Genomic DNA, 20,345 nt, shown 5'->3' on the forward strand with positions numbered 1-20,345 from the left:
CATCTTTTGTAATATTTGAAGCTAAAATACTTTATGCCAAATATTTGTGTTGATTGAATATGTTGCTAATATTTTATATTGTTTGTTGATATGTTTTCCACTGTGTGTAACACGGGTTATTATCCTAGTAATAAATATACAAATAAAGTTAATCTATAAAAGTTAAATCTATAAGTATATTATGTATGTGAAAAAAATGTATTACATGCATATTTCTTATTACTGAATTTTAAGACTATTTCTCAAATACCAAATATGTCATTAAAATCAAAATTAGTGGAAACTATCAAATAAATTTTGAAAATACTATAATGCTTGAAAATAATATACTGAATATGACCACAAGTCCACAACCTATAGTTCTAAGATAAACTATTTTTTTTCCTTTCATAGAAAACAATAAAAGGTACTTGTACACTTAAATACATATTTTGGATTATTTTCAACTTGTTTCCTTTTAGTTAAAAATGTAGCTTAACTTATACTACCCATTAAATAAAACACAACCCAACTTTACAGCATAAAACAACAATAAAACCATTCAATTAAGATAAAGCACATTCAAGATAAGAATTAAGTACGAATCAATTCAACGAAATACAGGAAACCCCTAATAATCATGTGAATCAAATAATAAGCAACTTATCAAAATATATTCAAAATGAAAACAAAATCAAACAAATATTGTTAAATTTCAAGAAACACTACAAAAACCCAAAATGAAACTGTTTAAATCAAATTAAAGTTGAAAACTAAACGTTTTGAGAATAAACTCCACATTAATCTAAGTTGTGCGCTTTTTATTATATATTAAGTTACATGTCAAATGAAATGTTACAAAATATGAAATATTTCTTGGTATACAACTTGACGTGGTATTGGCAACTTTCTCAAATTTATCAAAGATTGATAACTTGAATCCATATTTACTTTTTATTCTAAATAATGCAACATATAACTGACCATTAGTAAACGCTAGACATTTCAAATACAAACCAACCATTGAAAATTGTTGTCATTGACTTTTACTTATAGTAATTTCAAAACATACATCAATTGAAAATTGTCTTCTTTGAAATTTAAATGGAGTTCTCTTGTGTGAAGCTAATAAAAGTATGATGGCTAATGTTGCTTCAAGATATAATCTCTATTTTTATAACATGATTTCCATTTGATTTGACATAAAGTCTTGTTCCATAATATAAACTGTTTTACTAAACAGCATTTTTAATAGCATAACTAAAACACTGACCTTTTGAACTATTATCAAATTGATGTGGTGTATTGGTTTTTAATAGTCCCAACTTTCACCTTTTGGTCTCTACTGATTTCAACTATTGAATTGGCTAGTAACGGTCCCAACTTTTATCATTTTTTCTTCCATCGGGCCACGACTAACAGACTATTAACTCCGTTAATGGCATGCTGACTTGTCAATCCTACTTGTCAAGAAACCTATTACGTGGCATCCAACATGGATCTTTGTCTATTTAAATATAAATAACTCTTTTTATTCAATATACTTAATCAAATTTGTGAACATAATAGTTCATTCACTTTCAGTCTCTGGATACAAAAAATAAAGAAACCCTAACCTCTCTCAATCAAGATCAAGCCCTAATCTTTCTGAATGAAGAACAAGCCCTAACCTCGACGATTGAAATCCAATGGAGAATTGCATGCAAATATCCTTCTGGAATAATGGGAAATTTGAAGTTTCACCCCCGAAATTAAGGTATGTTGGGGGAAAAAGAACCTCATTAAGGTTAGATGTTGATAAAATTTCGTACTTTGAGCTACTGGAGTATGGCTCATACAACTCGAAAGATCTTTGGATGTATTGCAAGATTCCCGATGATGGTCGTTTGAAACTATTACTTAGTGATAAAGATGTCACTGAGATGGTGTCTTTGGTTGGTTCCAGTTCTGCACAAGGTATAGTTTTATACATTCAAACTGATAAGATACGGAAATCCACAGCCCATTCCACTAGCCCTCAAGACCAGCCCATTATCCCTCTAGCCCAGCCCAGTAGCCCTCAAGCCCATCCCATTACCTAGCCAAGTTCATCTAATTCCCAACCAGGAGCTTGTTTGAGCCCTATTTCAGAAGTTAAGAAGTACACCAAGCTTACAGCTAGAAAACAAGTTCCACTAGTTAAGGATTCACGTACAAGAATTGAATCACCAGTTAAGGCTACAAGTTTAACACTTGGATCACCAGCTAAGGTTACAACCACACCACTTAAATCAAATGAAGATAAAATAGGTAGTGGCGGGTCAGATTTCGGGTCAGATTCAGAGAGTTCAAAAGATGATGATTCTGATGATTTGTCTTATAAATGTGATTTGTATGATGATGAATCTGACAATGATGAGAAGAGTGGATAGATTCAGTTGCAAAGATACAGCAAGTGAATGAAGAAAATGCTGAATTAAATAAGAAATTACTTGAAGAATGTCTAAAACAATCTGGTGATGCACTTAATGAAGCATCTAGTAGTTATGAAGATTCTGATGTTGATGTTGACACACCTGGAGAGAGTGAAGATGATGACATTAAAGGGAACAAGCACAAAAAAGTTGTTCTAGTTGTAAATGAACAAACTGACTGGTCTAAGTTTAAATAGGTTGTTGGGATAAAGTTCCCCACCAGGGATGCTTTCAAAGATGCAGTTAGAAAGTATGCTATCTCAAATGGTAGGAATGTTTACATTAATACAAGTAACAAAAGTAGAGGAGGACGTGTAGGTTACAAATGTGTAGGAGGGTGTCCATTTCGCCTATATTGTTCATATCACAAAGGGAATAGTTGCTATATGGTTAAAACTGTGAAAAGTAAGCACAAATTCCAGAGAAACATGTCAAAGAATAGACAATTGAGTGCTAAGTATATAGCTAAAGTCTTCTTGCCATTATTTAAAGCTAATCCTGCATGGCGTGCTAAGGAGATCCAGCAAGCAGTTAAAGAGAAACATAAGGTGCTCATACGTAAATGGTTGGCTTACAATGCCAAGAATTGTGCATATAGGATGCTTCATGGGTCAATGAGGGATCATTATAGTAAAACTGGGTCTTACTTGGCAGCTTTAAAAAAGAAAATCCAACTTCAACCTTTGAATTAGTAACTGCCCCACCGGGGTTCAATAACCTGGACCCAAATTCAATTTTGGAGACATTATTTAGGTTGTTTGTGTGTTTTGGTGGGGGTGAAGAGGGGTTTTTTAGCTGGTTGCAGGAAATTATTGTGTTTAGATGGTTGTTTTCTCAAAACCTTTTTAGGAGGTATGTTACTGGCTGCAATTGGAAGAGATGCCAATGACTAGATATACCTTTTGGCATGGGCTGTTGTTGAAGGTGAGTCTAATGATAGTTGGGAATGGTTCATGGAAGAACTAAGAAAATGTCTAGAGGTCAAAGATGGTGGAAAGGACTGGACATTTATCTCTGACCAACAAAAGGTATGACTTTAGTTTTTTGATATCTAAGTTATATAAGTTCTAAACTCTTAACTATTATAATTATAATGTGACAGGGATTAGAATGTTGTGTCATTGGTTTGGAAAAATGCTGAACATAGAAACCGTGCAAGGCACATATTTGCAAACTGGTATAAGAATTTCAAGGGTGGAGAATTAAGGGCGTATTTCTGGCAGGCATGTAGGGCTTATAACAAGGCTGACTTCAATGATGCCATTAAGAAGATGAAAGAAATATCAGTTGACGCGGTGGAGGCATTCATGAAACAGAATCCTCAAAGCTTTGTAAGGTGCTTTCTTAAAAATCACACATGTTGTGATGTCATAGTAAGTAACATGGCTGAGACTTTCAATGGAACCATAGTTAAGTCTAGATCTAAGCATATTATCTACATGTTAGAGGATATCCGGGTCTCAACAATGATTAGACTAACTGAAAAGCATTCTGAAATGGTAGCTAAAGATGTGGTTGTGTGCCCAAGGATACAAGATAAGCTTGATAAAGCAAAAAATTGGGCTTTTAAAAGTACGGTGTTCCCATCATCATACAATGTGTTCCAAGTTAGGGATGATTTTGAAAATGTTTCAGTGGACTTGCTTAACAGAACCTGCACATGTGGAAAGTGGAACTTAAGAGGTATGAATATTAATTATACAAAATTTAAGTTATGTTCATCTTTCTCTTATTGTGTATAATACAATTTAGGGATGAGCTCGGTACTGTACCGGTATAGACCGAAATATTTGGTTTGGTACAGGTACGGTACCGGTATTGAAGGTAATAATTCGGAAAATACCGGTACCAATCCCGAAACTCAAAACTTTAATCGGTACCGACGGTACCGAATTTGCTTCTCCCTAATACAATTTTTATTTTAATAGGTATACCATGTAAGCAAGTATGTGCAGTTGCCGGGTTTCTTGGAAGGAATGCTGAAGAGTTTGTCCATGAATGTTACCTTAAAGAAGCATACTTAAGGTCATATGCATATACAATTCCACCCTTGCCTAGTGAAAGGTTTTGGCCAAATGTTGATTATCCATTGGACCCTCCTCCCATCAAAAGTCAACCTGGAAGACCAAAGAAAAACCGAAAGAGAGGTCCCCATGAAAATCCTAAGAAGCCAGGTACATTGACAAAACATGGAATTCAAATAAGTTGTAGAAATTGCAAAGAACCCGGGCATAACATCAAAAAATGTACAAAACCTAAGCGGTCTAAGGGTCAAGCCACAGCATCAAAACCGGGTGCAATGGGAAGGCCGAAGGGAAAGTCAACAAGGGCAACACATAAGTCAACTCAAGCCACATAACAGTCAACACAAGCTACACAACATTCAATTGGTTATAAAAGGCCAAGGGAGATGATAAAGGGGATGCCAAGCCAATCACGGAAAAAGTCAACTCAAGAAAAACAACCAAGTCAACCAACACAACAGTCAACTACTTCTAAAAGGCCAAGGGAAAACACCAAGGTGAAAAGCAAGGGGAAGGCTACTTAATGTGTATTAGTTAATGTTGCAGTCTTTTGGTTCATATATTTTGGTTTGTCAAGAAGGTTGCAGACTAGTCCTTTTTTATGTTCCTAATCAAACTCATGTAACTTGCAACATTTCGAATGTATGTAACTTTTGGTTATGTTTGATGTAATTTGGTTAATATGATGTTAGTCTTCTACTGTTAATATGCTTGTAACAACTTCTTATAATATGAGCATTATGGTCATTTTAACAAGTGAATATGATATGGGCATTATGGTCATTTTAACCAATGAATTTGATATGGCAGTGAACATTTTGTGAAGTCAAACTTGTATGTGTATGCATTTTGTATTTTAACCAATGGATATGATATGGCATAGGCATTTGGTCCTTCTATTTCTTTTTTTCTTTTTTTTTTATGTTTTTATTTAGTGATTAGTGAAGTTGGTGGTTAGCTTTCAAAACAAAAATCTGTAAGTGTTTATTTAAGTTAGTTAATCTAATATGGCTGCCAATATGTTAGTCAATCTATTATATGGTTGAAGTCAACTAATAGACAATTTGTTAGTCAGCTGATATGGTCATTTTGTGAAGATAATTTTTTAGTAGCGAGTTATTATGGTGATTTGGTCATTATGAGCTCGACTAGGCTCGAGCTCGACTAGGCTTGAACTCAACTAGGCTCATGCTCGGCTCGTTTAACTTGCACAAGGCTCGAGCTCGACTCGTTTCGACGCGCGTGATGGTATTGTTAGAGAAGATGGAAATGATTAAACTTTCTCCTCAATTGCAATTTCATTAATGCACTCATGCGTTACAAAATTATACAAGAGTTATAATAAATATATATTATTTAGTTATTTTTTCATAATAATATATAAGATTAATTAATAGCTATTGAATATATAAAATATATATTAATGACATATTCATTTAGGCTCGCGATTCGGCTCGTTTAGGCTCGCGAGTCTGCTCGAGCTCGATAAGTGAAGCTCGGGCTCCTTTATTAAACGAGCTTTGTTTTAGGCTTGAGCTCGGGCTCGTTTATTAAACGAGCTAACAACATTTTCAACAGATTGCCAAAAAAAACAACATTAACATAGATTGCCAAAAACAACAACATTCACATTGCAACAGCTTGACAATAACATCCATAGATTGACATTAAGTGTTCACATGAAACACATTACATTCCATACAATAACAACATTTTCACAAAAACAAAGCCCACCATATTGCTATGACAACAATTACTAAACCTAAAACACTTTGACTTTTGCAATTAGACTTTTTCAATGAGAGCTGCATCTTCAAATTCTTGTTTTCTTCTTCCAACACCATGTTCTTTAACTTCAAATTTTCTATCTGCATCTCTTTTATTTCTTTATCTTTTCTTGAATTGCATATCTTTAGGAAATCATCAAAATCTTCTTTCCACATGAAGAATTTGCAATCTTGATTCTAGTCACAAAAAAGTAAGAATTAATGTATTTAGGTATAAAATTAAACTCTATAATTAAAGAATGTGACTACTGGCCATAAAGGGTAACCATAGAATTCATCCCCAATTCGGGAACTTCTTGGTCCAGCAACCCTACGAATTGAAATTATATCGTGATTACAGTAGACATTGCCCTCTAAATCAAGTTTAAGCCTTTTAGGGGTTTTCTTGCAACCAGATGTAGAAGACGATGATGAACTCATTTCAATGTTTAGAGGATCGATTGAAGTTTGCAACCAGATTTAGTAGATGATGATGATTCGATTGTTCTTACCAGTGGAGCATTGAAGTTTTTAGGGTTGGATTTACAGTAACGATTGAAGATAAATCACACTTAAAAAGACACAACACACAAAGATCCATGTTGGATGCCACGTAATAGGTTTTTTGACAAGTAGGATTGACAAGTCAGCATGCCATTAACGGAGTTACTAGTCTGTTAGTCGTGACCCAGTGGAAGAAAAAATGATAAAAGTTGGGACCGTTACTAGCCAATTCAATAATTGGGACAAGTAGAGACCAAAAGGTGAAAGTTTGGACTATTAAAAACTAATACATCAATTAATATTTGATAATTTATGGTTTGGAAAGCCTAGTACTTTTAGTTCATTTAAAAAATCAAAAGTATCATCTAATGTTCTTTTGACAAATTTCATATGCACATAAATATTACATTGAATCTTTTGAAAACATTGACATCAAGTGGTTATTAACTTCTTGTGCAACATCAATTTTTGGGGCAAATATCACATGTTCTTGAATGTTGTGCATTAGATGCATAGTAAAAAGAAAATGATACACGGAATTAATTCGATATGAAATAGTATCAAATGAATCAGTTAAGAGAAGATGATTAAGTATATCTATAATCGGCCCTCCGTCACTTAAACCACCTATTTTTCATTCACCTAATTCCAAAAGCCAGTTTGCAAAGATCTTTGTTTCTTTCATATCATATCAGGCAATCTACTTCCTGGACTTAAGATCAAGTTTTTGGTTAAATTTAAGACCTGTATTTTGCTCAAATAAATCATACAACAAATTATAATATGTTTTTATAAATATAGTTAACAAATTATATGAATTAAACAGTAAATTTAAAATATCATGACTTTAAAGAAGTGTCTTTAAATTAGAATATCATCAGTTTCGTCAATATTACACAGTTAGTGGTTTTTAATCTAATAACATAAAAAGTGAGAAAATAAATTTTATTAAGAGAAAACATTTATATGGGTTTTTTTATTGCCAGTTAATAAAATGTCATAAACATGTTATTTATTTGTTAATTTATTTATAATAAGATCTATTTAACAAAATAGTAAATCAATCAATCAATCAATCTTACCTAGTAAATTTCACCAACAGTAAAACTAAAAACTATTGGCAGGATCTGGGGAAGGCGGGATGTAGGCAAACCGTGCCTCTATCTAGTAGAATGGAGAGGTTGCTTCTAGTGAGACTCCCAACTCTAGAACTATATATAAAAAGAGGCATAAAAGTTCAATGCCAAATCTTTAGTCAGCTATGAAAAACAAAACAGTAAATAACTACGTGGTAAGAAAACTAGAAAACTTGGATATCTATGAGTATATGGAAAAAAAAACATAATCATCGTGACACGGAACAAAATAGGTAAAGAAAATCCTTAAAACCTGTTTCTATCCATTGCACCCTTGAAGTCTTTAACCCTAATCCTAGGTCTTCAAGAATTCCTATCCTCAACCATATCCTCAGAGAGGTGTAAATCCATCAAATTATGTCTAATCCTCTCATCCCAAGTCAATTTGGGTCTACCTCTACCTTTCCTCCCATATACAGCAATGTTTTCTACTGACCGCACAAGAGTCGTCGACTATCTTCTCTTCACATGTCCAAACCATCTCAATTTGCCCTTTTTACTAACAAAATAGTGAATGTTTAATATAATCTTTTCAATTTCTTTTTAATTGCTGATGAGTGGGTAAAAGAATGTGTTTCTAATGTTTAATATCGTGTATTTTAGTTATCTATTTATATCAAACACGATTACGTTGAGATCTTTTATGATTACAGGTGTTTGGTGCCTAATGGAGCTAAGCGGAGCTTAAGGGAAGCCATTAGGGATGAGCAAAAATCGATATGGTACCGATTGGTACCATGGTACCGAACCGGTACCGGTACCGAAATCGGTACCGATTTGGTACCGTCGATGCCGAATCGGTACCAAGGTTTTGAGTTTTCGGGACCGGTACGGTACGGTACCGGTATTTCCCGAATTTTACCTTAAGTACCGGTACCGAATCGAATATTTCGGTACCGGTACCAAAAATTTGCGATCGGGATTTTCGGTACCGGTCGGTACCGGTATGGTACTAAGCTCATCCCTAGAATCCATTATGATGATACTCAGAAGTTAAAACAAAGATAAACGAGGTCGGAAGTTAAGATATGGAGAAAAAAACAAAAAAAAAACACTAGGCAGACCGCAAGTTGCGTCGTCACTGTAGGGATGGCAATGGGTCGGGTTTAGGCATTCCCAAACCCATACTCAGTTATAAAAGTCCGTCCCAAACCCGTCGGGTTTTAATTGGGTAATTACCCGTCGGGTTTCGGGTTTTCCTATCGGGCTTCGAGTTTCCTATCGGGTTTTGACAAAATACTCGTTGGGTATACCCGGCTCAAAACCCGTCGGGTTTCTACCGGATTTTGACAAAATATAACTAATCGATTACAAAGATTGTTACGATAAAGGTAAAATATCTCAAATAATTGACATAAACAAGCTTCGACAATCAATATATTTGGAATATAGTATATGTATAATATAATAAGCTATATCGGGTACATCGGGTATATAATCGGGTAAAATGGTCTATGTTACCAGGTAATCGGGTAATCGGGTAATCGAGTATATTAGAAATCCCAAACCCGCGAAAAATTTCAAAACTATTCCCAAACCTAACGGGTTGGGTATTACCCGTCCCATTTATGTCGGGTTTCGGGTTTTCCCATCGGGTTCGGGTTTCTTCCATGGTTTCTTTCTTCTAACCCATAATTGAGCTAATCATGTTGCAGAGGCAAGGCTAAACCACTCGTGATCATCAAGAAGAGTCAGGTAGTGTAGTTGGAGTTTTTCGATTTAAACCTTCAATTTGGATTTGGATTTGGTTAGTTTAATCTTTATGTTTGTTTGTGTGATTGAACAGTTTTTCGTAATTGAATATTTTGATATTTTATTAGTTAATTGATTTGAGGTCATCAACATTTAAGATTGAGTTCTTATCGTCATTGACCCGTTTATCTTTAACCATTGAATTGACTGCATTCATCAAAACCTAAAACTGGTAATTAATTAGATATTATTCAGTTGTACCAATTGTTTGGATTACGTTCTGATAATCAGCAGGGTCAAATATGTAGTCTCTTGATTATTTATTTAATTTAAGTGATTTTCGAATAGGTTTAATTAACTTATTTAATCTACTTCACAACCTGAAACCTGGAGTTGGTTATTTCTCTCATAAGTGTTTGAAACTAAAGTAATCGTGTTTTCATAGTCAAATCTTTAATACTGTTTGACATATGTCCGTCTAGCATAATTCGTTTAAGTATTGACCTTGATTAGCACTTTCCATTGATTTCCTGTGGATTCGACACCTTAATTGCCCTAATAAAGGTATTTTATAAATGTTTTTGATTGACCTTTCAACATCGATCAAAATGGCGCCATTGCAGGGGAATCAGCGCGCAAAGTGCTACTTAAGTCTTTGTTTTTTGTCAATTTTATTTTATTTTTGTCAGTTTTACGCTCGGTATTATGTGTCTTATGTGTGCAGGTGACTCAAGATGGCATGGAGTTGGGTTTATGGCCCACATGAAGGATATAAGGCCGTGGAGGATGATGACTCGTACCATCCATATTCATTTCATAAACCACCTTCAGCAAACCTCCCAAGCTATTACGAGCCGTATAATTATAATCAAAGGAACATCAACCAACAAGGCCGTTGATGTATATAAATTTATACATCTTTTCAGCAGTAAAATATCTCTAAATAGGCATAGCATCGGCAATTATATTACGATAAATAACCACTAATGTTTATAATCGTAATCAAAAACCATAATCCCAAACTTCAAATTTAGAATAGACACAAGACCTGAAGAAATCCTGGTTGGGGTGTGCATGAAACCTATATAACTGATCCGTAACTGAAATAACTGTCATAGCCAAAAAGAACTAACTAAACCTTACCCAAAAATGATTGTTTGGTTTTAGTTCGGTATCGGTTTTGCATGTACTAATCCTCGAAAAACGTTAACTCCGACTTTTATAACATAACCAAACCTGTAAGATCAAACCAAACATTTTCAAACACATACTATTAAATAGTGTTGTCCAAAAATGTTGACGGTCTTTTAGGTCAAACTCGGTAACAGTTTGATTATCAAAAACTGAAACCGGAAATGGAAACTTAAACCCAATCCTTTACCAACTGTTTTGAGTTTTATTGGGCCCTTATATAAAATACACAAAGTAAAAAATAAACAAGCTGTCAAAAAAGTAAAGGAAACAGACCATAAAAATGCTAAAACAAGATGTTGAGAATAACTAGTTTTTGCTTTCAAATACAACAGAAGTCAATCAACAGAAGTTCTATAAATTTTATGGGAATGATGCAGTCAGATTTTGAAACTTTTAATTAGGGAAGTAACTTAGATTATTAATAACATAATATAAAGTATAGATTATTAATATATGTAATATAAAATACTTAAATAATTAATTGGTTTCGGTTAACTGGTTTCTAATCGGTTTGTGCTCGAAAACTCCAAACCGGACCCTAATCTATGGTTGTTTTCGATTTGAAATCGATTTCTTTTATACTGCTTTAGGGTCGGTTTCAGTTAGGTTAATCAATTAGAATTTGCACTTCTACCTACAAGACTACAACCAGTAATTGCTTAAATTGATTGTTATTGTAGAGATATCCTCTTAATTAGAACAAAGCACAATATGTAAGACCCAATCTATGTGGGCCCAATCTTGGCATTAAAGTTAAGTCTTATCAGGTTTCAGCTTTTTCTATAAAAGACTCATTTTTAACATATGACAAGTTATTCTTTTATACTCAAAACTCTCCATACTCACTGTTACATAAGCGTTGGAGTGCTCAGCAGGCTTCAAGCTTGTCGGTACTCTTTAATGTGTTTCTAGTGATTGCAGCTTGCTCGAAGACCAGACAAAGAAGACGAAGCAGGACTGTTTTATCTCCTCAACGTTTCAAAAATACTGATCTCCATTCTGGTTGACCCATGTAGTTACAAATTTATAATCATCACTCAAAATATTTGTTCCATTAATTATGGATTTTTAAATTATTTTGCTTAGCATTTGCCCAAAATGTACAACCAATAAAATGACAATACAAATTAGTTAACAATGTTTTAGATAGTACAAGGCTATAAGCAATGTTCACAAGATTAACATACCAAGTTGAATAAAACAAAAATAACCCTGAAAAGAAAAAACAAGAATTGTTGCATTCATGAATAGAAGATATAGATTTCATAACCAAGATATTATACACATCAATTTACCATACAACATAACCATTGTATTATAGGCCACCTTGCCCACATCTAACCACTCCACCACCAACCAAAATTTCAAACAAATACAACTCCTTTGTGGGCCCAGTGGTGACACTAGAATCCTACACCTTCAGTGTTTTGTTTGTTAGTAAAATTAGTAGCAACCTTTAAACAGCATATTTCACTTCAAATCCATTAAACGACGCCAATCTACATCGAATGTCGATTATCGGTTTTATCTTTCGGAGTGCGTTCATCTTGAATCACCATGAGTTCTTCATCATCCCCTTTTTTACCCGCTTGCTCCTTCCAGTATACAATAAGCTTCTTTAACCTTGCAACTTCCTTTGATGAAACATTCTTGCTCGGATCGTTCACAATCGACCGCACCCTCGACGCATACCTATATTTAACATATAAATATTAAAGGAAATAACTATTTTGAATAAGAGAAGAGTGATGAAGATTGAAGACTTACGTTAGAGAGTTATAAGTTTCTTCCAAGTTTGACTCGGCTGGAGAGATGTTAACAAACATCAAAGTCTTCGCATTCCCACCGAGTGAATCACTCATCAACATCGTGAGTTTATGATTTCTGTAAGGAATGTGTTGGTTTCCGGATGATAATGCACTAATGACATCACCAAGAGCCGACAATGATTTATTAATGCTTTGAGCCTCTTTTAGTTGGTTACCAACCGAACCCGACTTTTTCACCCTCTCAGATCCCGCAAGATCCACAAAACTTAGCTGAATAATAATAAATGATTACAAATAGAATTTTAGAAAATGTCATAATAATAATGATAATAATAATAATAATAATAATAATAATAATAATATGCTGTGAGTATTATATACCTTTCCACGAGCAATTGATTGAGTTTGAAGATTTGTGCTCTCGATAATAATGGACAGAATTAAATGAGACCGTGAGCTTGCTTCATTCATTAAAGTCTCGGTTGTGTGGCGTTGGTTTGTGCCTCTTTGAATAATGTTTCTCAAATCATCGTAGGTGGATATGGGTAAAATCGTCGCGTTTTCAACCGTCACCATTCCCTAAATACACCAAATTTTCAATCATTTTGCACTATATGTTAAATGATTATAAGCTAAAAAACAAAAAAGTTACCTTCGAGTCTTTTTTGACCTCTAACTTCAAACGTTTTGCTTGCTTAGGAAGTAAGAAGTCCACCAAAGTATCTTGGTACAGCTCCAACATATATGCCTGCATATAAAACATAAAGATATTGAATTCCAACCAATTTACATTAAAGTTGATATGAAAAAGATAACCTTACCTTCAAGGAAAAGTTGAATTTGTTGCCATCCCGTTTCAGAATTTTAAACAACTCAGAAGTAGCGAGAGGAGTTAGACCCGGGTTATTTTCATATCCGTATATAGTAAAAGTCTTCCCTGAACCAGTTTGACCGTATGCAAATATACACACATTATATCCGTCCACGGCTGACTGAACCAAATACTGCAAAAACACATTAAAAAAATAACATTAACATGATGTGAAAAGTTAAACCGAAAATAATTCAAAATATTTTTTTTTCCAAACTTGCCCTTGTATCATTAAAAACATCTTCTTGAGTTGCATTTCCATCAAACACATGATCATAACAATGTTGCTTGATCTTGTCGTCTCGTCCTAAATGTTGAACTGTGAACTCATCGACACTAGTAAGCACGTTTCTTTCATTGTCAGGTATTTCTTTTGGTGTCAAAGGCCTTAATCTACAGTAGACTCTGATTTTGCCTTTCATGTCTATAGTAAAAATATATATATTAAACACAAATATTAATATGAAAAAATAGAAGTATTATTTATGAAGTAAAAGTGTTCATGTATACCTTCAATGATGTTGACGTACCGTTTTCTTAGCACGAGCTCTTCCTTATAAAGTGCTTGATATTCAGCCAATTGTGCGGCTTGCATCTTCAATATTGCTGCGGTTTGTTCATTTTTCCTATCGATATCCTGAACAATAAAAAAAATACATCAATACTATTATTATTCTTTTTATAAAAAGGACAGGATCATTTTAGAACCTCCAAACAATTTAAGAACTTTAGAAACTCCTAACAAATCTTTTTATGTAGTTATTTATATTTCTGATACTATTTTAGGGTAGTTTTGACATTTATTATATGTAATTTTACGATTACACATGCAATTTGGTTATTATGTAAACTTGTGACTACAAAAATGTAATCACAAAATTACAAATAACAAATGACAAAACTACCCTCAAATCATATAAGATATAGAAAATAACTGAAAAAAAAAGATAATTTGTTAGGAGTTCTTAAAGTTCTTATATCTTTTGGAGTTCTGAAGAGATCCAATACCTATAATATATGCATAAGTGTATATATTAAAATTCAAAAAAGACATTAAAATGGAGATCACCTCTTTCATTTCTCTGAGATCCTCTAATTCTTTAAGATTAATATGCAACGATGATAGCTCAGCATCTTTTATTACCAAGCTCGACTCTGCAGCAGCCAGTTTTAGTGTTAATTCTTCTACCTTTCTTTCAAGTTCAGAAATCCGAGGCTTTGTTGAGCTTCTTTCTTGTTCCAAGTCTTTCTCAAGCAACCGTATCTAAAAAGTCAATTATTTAAAACCATGTTAATATACACAGGGGTTGATATACTCTATACAAAAAGACAAAGACAAATGTTAACATAATAAATTAGATAGAATAAAATTTTTAAAATAAGTTATCACCTCATCAACTTTCTTCTTTTCAAGCCTTGAAATTCTCTCTTCCAATAATAGTTTTTCATTCAACAGTTTTTTCTTTGTTTCTTCGGCTGCATGCAGCTCTAAGCTACGCGTTCGTAGCTCATCTTGGATCTTCTGTAAAACCTAATAACAAAATAACCATATGATTACTTTAAACATCAAAAAGAAGAGAAACATACAATTCATAAAAATACCGTTTACTAACGTGATTAGTTGCCTCAACTAATTCCTTTTTGGTATTGTTCTCGAGTTCTCCTTTACTAAGCTGTGAAAGTCTAGCTTGCATGTCCCGTTTATCGATCAAGGCAGCCTAAGCAACGAATAATTAATAAAAATTAAAAAATGACAACTCGTTAAAACACTAGTGAGTAGAGTAGAGTAAAAAATTTAATACCTGAAGAGCAGATTCTTTTTCTTCACATAAAGTTCTAAGTTCATTATATTTAAATGATAATTCTTCCAAGTTTACTTTTTCTGATCTTAGCATATCCTTTAATGTCTCCACTTCTTCTTGCATACTAACTTCTTTCCTCTGTTTCTCATGTAACTCTTCCGACAACTGCATAATAAACCGGTTGATTACGTTACATTATCTTTTAGCTCGTTAAACGGGTCAAAAAAAATTACTTGTTTTGCAGTCTTCTGTGATTCTTCAAGGGCTTTTGATAAATCATGTGCACGTTTCTCACCAACATCCACATTGGACGGTTTTGAATTGCCAGAAACATCACCCATTAATCGGACCCGAATTAGCAGCCGAACGCGCTTTAGAGTAGCGACGCAACATGACATCGTTTATATGTGTTTGTAGAGCAACGCATATTTCCTCACCCTATATTAAAAAACTCAACTCTAGTCACAAAAGGTAGATAAAATAATAATAATAATAAAATAAAATAAAAGATACAGTTCAAACCTGCTTAGTTTCAAACTGAAATATATGCAAAACACCCGCAACTCTCATTTTAAAAAACACTGCAGTGTTACTGCTACCAAATTGCATTATATCTCTTAATTCAGCAGAGTGCAAATATTCTTTCGGGACCGGACGAAAAAAGTGTACCTATAAACAAACAAAAAGACAAACACAAATTATAAACTTTAATTATGCATATATAAAAGCATATTTTGATTAAAATAAACTTTAATTGAGACTCACCCCGCGAATGTTAATACCCAATATTATTCTTCCGGGTAGAAGTCCGATCGGGTCATCGATTTTACGGACACTAAAGAAAACTGAATAACCGTATGGAAGCATCCTTAAAATCCTCAAAAATTGTTGTCTTGCGTCTTCTTTAGATAAATTTTCCTACAAATTCAAAATTATAAGTTTATTGAAGTATCAATAATTAAATCATGCCAATCAATAAGATAAAAGAAAAGAGTAACTTTACCATAGAGCGATAACGATTAAGTATATCGAATTCCCAATCTTTCTTGGCACGAGTTATTGCAATTTGTCTTGGTAGAAATCGCTCAAGAAGTAAACTCCAGTCACTAAAAAAAATAAAATTAGAAATTAAAATATAGAATACATATTAAAATTTAAAGAAAAGATAGATGACTCACGTGCACGTTTCAGGTTTAACAACATATCCTATTTCAACCAAGATTTGTAGTGCGGATAACTGTGCTGCATCATCTTTACCAACCGGATAGTTTCCCAAAATATAATCATGTTGTAGCTGCAAAATAACAATATGATCATCACGTGTGACATGTCTATATAAGAAGTTAAAAACCACTTGTTAGAACTTTGAATACTTAAAAACAAGTGCATACTTGAACATAAGATAACTGAACAAACATCGGGTCTGCAATTGATTCATCTGACTCACGAAATAACTTCTTTTTAAAAGTCAACTTGCATTATGAAATTTCTCCTTTGTTTCTTTCTTTTGCTGACTTGAATTCTGCTAAGAGGTCTCCAATGTACTTGTTGTCATCTAACCCAATGTATTCCTATGGTGACAGAATATCAAATTGTCAAATTTTTAAATTACACATAATATAAAATAGTTTATGAGAATGGAAAAACAAGGAAACTTAAATGGATACCGTTTCCAGGTTCAGGTGATTTAGAAGTTGTAACAACTTTACGACACTCAAATAAACTAAAACTTGAATATGCTGACAATTTGATTATTCCAGCAAGTTCCTACATAAAACAGACAAAAAATTATGACAAAATGCATAATAAATCTATTAATATAAGATGGCTGAATAACTGATTTCATTAAAGATACAAGAAATAAGAGCAGCGTTCTGACACGACACGAACCTAACACGAAATTTGCAGGTTTGGATCGAGTCTAAACGGGTCCAAGTCAGTTTCGCGTTGAACCCGCCAACACATTTAGCTAAATGTGTTTATTTAATAACCTTTTCAGTGTCTTGTGCCAAAATTATATAGTTTAAAAATAAACGGACATTGTTTAAATTGCTTCAAAAAATAAAAATATGTAAATTTATGACTTTTTATAGTTTTAGAATGCAAAAAATAAAAAAATATATTAAAAAATAATAATAATAAACTGTTTTTTCTAATTAAACAACTCATGTTCATTTCAACCCGCAAAAATACATATCGCGTTCGGTTTCATATTTGTAACACGATTTTCAGGTCCGACACGCCAACCCACTAGCGCGACCCGTTTAGCAGCCCTGAAAAAACTATAAAAACTACCTCAACAGCATTAGAAACGGTTGTTGCCATGTCATACGATATTTCTTCAAACGTTTCATCCAAGAAAAAAACGATAGTGGTAAGCTTTTTTCCAATCAAAAGAGCTTCAATCTCCTCACGACACGGAATTGTGTGGCGTGGGCCTGCCTTCACCGAACATTTCAGAGCGTTAAAGTGTTCATTGCAAAAACTTGCACATCAGAATCTGTATTCTGATTGTGTACAACATCATGAATGTACTCTGACAAATATCCACCAATATCCTTACTAGGTGGCATACATGATGCACACATATACATAAGTTCCCATGCTCTTATTAAATATTGTCTGTATAAAAGCAACATAAATCGATTAATAACGCATATTTATTGAAATATGTGATAAAACGATAAGACTATTGAATGTGCATGGTTAGGCCTGTAAACAAACCTAACATTTAGTGAACCGTCCAGCATGAACAAACAAGAATTTGTGTTCATTTAGTTAAATGAAAAAACATGAACAAATGTCTCATTCATGAACCGTTCGTTTATCCAATTAACTAAATGAGCACCAACACACTCATTTTCTTAACAAGTGAACAAGAACAAGAAAACCTCAATCGTCTAACTGTCCGTGTTCAATCATTTGTTCATTTAAAGTTTAACAGGCTAACACAAGCACGGTCCATTCATGTTAGTTCGGTTCATTTACAAGCGTGCATACCTATCGGGACAATTCCTTGTTTGTTTCGAAATTTGTGCAAAAATTTCATCGCGAAGCTCAGAACGTTTCAAAGCTTGTTTGTATAACTTGCTAACAAGTTCAATTCGTTCTTCTAAGCCAATTTGATTCCCTTTTTCAGATTAATCAATTCCCATATATTTCAAAATGATTTGAAATAGTTTTACCGCCCGACTCACAAAATCACCATTTATTTTCAGTAGAGATGTTGGAATAGGTTCCTGTGGCAAATAAAATATTAAACAAAATGATAAAATAATAAAAGATTGTTTCAAAAAAACCAAAAAAAAAGACAAAATGATTACCTTCTGAAAACATAGCATGTCTTCAAACGTGAATTTCTCGCGATCTTGCGGTCCAACGGATCGTTTTGAGAAAAAACCGCGTTTCCCTGCTGAATTTATCTGTTTTTGCATCGCCCTTAAAAACCCCTCTACCTAAATAAAGATAAATGAAAATCAAGTAAGAATGTTGAACTCATTATTGATAAAGTTCACATTTTTATTTAACATAAACCTAATCCCACCTGAAATTTATCAATCAAAGGTATAGCACCAGCAAGCTCTGCTGGAATTGAATTAGACAGAGTCATTGGTGTACTGCAAAAAAAAACAAGTCAACATTAACAAGTCAACAATCAAACATATGACTGATAAATTGGGATTAAACACTTACGGTGGAGCGAAATTTGAACCGTCGCTATCATAAACATCGCCATTGGTAATAGCAGAATAATGAGATTGAGTTTCATATCCATTGCTCGAGCTCAACGAAGACCGGCTCGTTCTCGCACTTTGACCAGACATACCTCCTGGTAATATACCTTGAGGCATTGCACCTGATTGCATACTTTGAGCAGACGAAATCGACGAAAAATCCATTTCCACTTAAAAAAAAACTAACTTCCAACAAGTTCCTAACTTTTCATCAGTCCCTCAAACTTCCCTACAAAACCTGCAAATTTCAAGATTTAAAACCACATTAAATTAATATTTAACTGCAGCCTACACCAAAACCCCCAAATTACAAAGATCTAAAATACCCACAAAAATAAATTAAAAAATACCACCAAAAAACTTAAAAAATCACACATTATGAGGTTCTCAACTAGCTAAAAGGAAATAGGTAACAAACTAATAAATACTCTACAACAATAGATTATAGATCTTGAACTTAAAAGCAAACACTAGTGCTAGCTTACCACAAAATTAATTACATCTAGGCAAAGATCCACATAACAGTACATAAAACAAGTCAAAAAATGGGTTCAAATCGTACTTGAGAAAAAAATTGAAATTGATAAGTGGGTATGCAAAAAAGATGGGTATTGAAATAGGAAGACGAATGTAGGTGTGTGTGTGAGATTGAGGAATGAGTGAGGATGAAGATAGGTGTAATAATAATAATGGGTGTTGTGTTGGCTTAGAATGGAAGATCTGTACCAGTCGTTTGTTGCCGCAGTGATGAGAGAGAGAGAGAGAGAGAGAGAGAGAGAGAGAGGTAAGTTAAGGGGTTGCTGGATGTCACGAGTCTGACTGGTTTTTAAATAAATTATTAACCTCCTTTTCCCACTTTTGTGTATTTTCTTTCAATCAATAGTTAATTCAATTTCAAATATTATTACATAGCGTATATGAGGGATACTTCAAATTATAAAATTATAAATAAAACAAATAATTACATAGCGTATATGAAAAAAATATATTACATCTATGCTTGTATCTATACAATGTGTACATAAATTGATTTTATTTATATCACAAAATTATTTTTTTAAATGAACTTATTAAAAAATGCTCGTGCAAAAACGTACCCGAAAATATTGCTTTCTATTGAAAAATTCATTCTCGGTGCCATATATGTATAATTGAAAGACTTTTGGTTATGAACCAATTTCGGAAATAAAGCTTCTCATACGATAGTAGTTCTAACCATTCAGTCTAAATACAAAATGAGCGTTACATTTATTGATATATTTATCAATTTACCACTAATTAAAGGAAAGCGGAACATTAAATTGTAACAATGGATGTCCTTCAAGAGCTATGTTTTTCTGAGCTACACCATGAAAAAGATTATGATAAGTTTCAGAGGGCTTCTCGACTTTGTCATAATAACAACATAAAAAATAACATGT

General features: G+C 33.4%; 1 pseudogene across 1 annotated transcript; it reads right to left on the reverse strand.

Annotated features, from left to right (window-relative positions):
• Window positions 1-11,994: 11,994 nt before the first annotated feature.
• Window positions 11,995-19,203, reverse strand: LOC143610414 (kinesin-like protein KIN-14E; annotated as a pseudogene). The gene is made up of 23 exons (XR_013149584.1): window positions 18,884-19,203; window positions 18,735-18,807; window positions 18,514-18,645; window positions 18,191-18,429; window positions 17,486-17,812; window positions 16,858-16,957; window positions 16,582-16,763; window positions 16,369-16,484; window positions 16,194-16,296; window positions 15,956-16,108; window positions 15,713-15,859; window positions 15,424-15,628; window positions 15,191-15,355; window positions 15,002-15,106; window positions 14,779-14,919; window positions 14,458-14,652; window positions 13,899-14,025; window positions 13,610-13,812; window positions 13,339-13,521; window positions 13,170-13,265; window positions 12,899-13,096; window positions 12,516-12,787; window positions 11,995-12,440 (listed from the first exon to the last, which is right to left on the reverse strand). The product of XR_013149584.1 is annotated as a kinesin-like protein KIN-14E (transcript).
• Window positions 19,204-20,345: the final 1,142 nt, after the last annotated feature.

This window comes from Bidens hawaiensis, unplaced genomic scaffold (genome assembly GCF_021521415.1).
Source record: "Bidens hawaiensis isolate Kalapana, Puna unplaced genomic scaffold, B.hawaiensis_p1.1 tig00026220_1, whole genome shotgun sequence".
Taxonomy (NCBI): domain Eukaryota; kingdom Viridiplantae; phylum Streptophyta; class Magnoliopsida; order Asterales; family Asteraceae; genus Bidens; species Bidens hawaiensis.